Raw genomic sequence first — 2000 nt, 5'->3', positions numbered from 1 at the left:
AGTACTAAAATTCAGATGGATTTTAACTGTGATGGTCACTGCACTTTCCCCTTCACCACAAAAGGAAAATACAAACTGGATTTTTTTTTTCTTTTCTTTTAAAAAAAAATTACTCTGCTTTAGAAAAAATCAGATGCCATAGAGCTAGTCTGGGTAGCAGCAGTGCCCAAGGATCTTCACACTTAATTCTTGTAAAAAAGCAATACCTGTGCAGTGCACATTTTACTGTGCAAAGGGAATAAGGAAAACTTTGTATTTTTTTAATTCCCAATACAGGCAAATTTTAACTCCTCACAGGAGTCATTTTTTAAAAAATAAAGGCATTCCATCAAGTTCTTCAGGATAGTGTTATTGCTGTGCATTTGCTGGTTGGTCACTTTCTGTGCTGTGTTTGCTCTGAGAGATCTTCCGACATATCTCCAATACTCCTTTCTTATAGGGTCCTTTTCTTTAGCCAGGATTTCATATATCTCTAATGCTTTGTTAAGAATGTCTTCCTTGTTGTCACACTGGTTCTCCAGCATGTCTTCATAGATATCCACAAGAAAGGCAATTAGGTGGGGAGAACTATGATTTGGTTGTAAATCAAGTAATTGATTCAACAGATTGGGATATTTGAAAAGGTCACGGTCCTGCAAAATTCCTTTCAAATAGTTCCATGCACTTTCATTATGTGGTACTAGCTTGATCATTTCCAGAGTATACTGGACTTCTCTCTCCAATATAAGAGGATCATTGTAGCCAGTCGTATTAGAAAGGACAAAGTATCTTTGGTTCCAGACAGGGTTATTTCTCACATCTTCTTTGAGAAGTTGGTTTATATACTGTAGTTCATCATCGCAAAGTTTAAATTCCTGAATAAGCCACTGTCGATGCTGCCAGGCATGGTAATTCTTTGCATCCTGCTTAAGAATATCAGCAATAAATTCGAGTTCTTGAGATGGGTCTTTCAGCCATTCCACTAAAACTCACCTATGATGCAAAACTTGATAGTTTTGGGGCTGTTCTTCAATTATTACAGTGATATAGTTCATTTCTTCATGAAAATCCTTTTGAAGCGACCGTAAGAGAACTCTCAGAAAATGCCAAACTGTGTAGTTAGCTGCATTTAACACAATGGCATCTCTTGTTAGATTAAAAGCTTGTTCACTTCTTTCATCACGCTGTAGGACAGCCTGGAAATAGTAAGAAACATCTCTGAATTTTTCACTATAAATGATCTGCACCACTGGATTAGGGCCATCATCCTGTGGCTCTGGATCTATATACAGGACATAGGTAGGCGAGTCCAGGCTCAGAAACCCATCGTACATTGGCGATGCCAACGCTTCTCCCCGCTCGGACATCGCCTCTTCTCCCTCTTGCTGCAGCTGTTGTGGCTGCGGCTCCTCCCGCTGACCAGACTCGCTGCCCTGCGCAGCCTCACCGACCCCTTTGGTCGCCGCCATCTCACCTGGGTTCTCAGCGGAGGTTGCAATGACCTTTTTGCACTCTTCCTCGATGATATTATTGATACCTTCCTATTATTGGGATGGGTGTGTCAGAGGCAGTGCGGTTGGCGCAGGGATAGAGCAGGGTTTAGGCCTGTTGTGCACAGGGTCGCTAGCAGTCGCAAACGACTCGACGGCACATAACAACAACAACATTATTCATCTAGTCTTCGCTCATTAGTGTTCAAGGCCTCAAACCTGTTGCCGAGATGGCTTTGAAATTCAGATGGGATAGACTCAAGGTCATATTTTGGTTCCCGTGGGCTTGATTTCCCTTTCCTTATCTTCAGCTTAAATTTGCATATGAGTTGGTGGTCTGTTCCATAATCTGCACCTGTCCTAGTTTTCACAGCTGATACTGAGCTTCTCCAGTGGTTCTTTCCACAGATGTAATCTATCTGATTCCTATGCATTCCATCAGGTGAAATCCATGTGTATAGCCTGCATTTATTTTTCTTGTAAAATTTATTTGCAACGAATAAATTGTCTCTCTTCAGCTTCATTTCTGTC

The 2000-nt window shown here is 41.2% G+C and overlaps 1 pseudogene; it reads right to left on the bottom strand.

Moving 5' to 3' along the window:
• Positions 1 to 348: 348 nt before the first annotated feature.
• On the bottom strand, positions 349 to 1448 carry LOC102845656 (annotated as a pseudogene).
• Positions 1449 to 2000: the final 552 nt, after the last annotated feature.

This window comes from Elephantulus edwardii, unplaced genomic scaffold (assembly GCF_000299155.1).
Source record: "Elephantulus edwardii isolate Elephantulus edwardi_28Jun2011 unplaced genomic scaffold, EleEdw1.0 scaffold00031, whole genome shotgun sequence".
NCBI lineage: Eukaryota > Metazoa > Chordata > Mammalia > Macroscelidea > Macroscelididae > Elephantulus > Elephantulus edwardii.
Note: the sequence above shows the minus strand (reverse complement) of the source record. Positions and strands in the feature narration are given on the sequence as shown.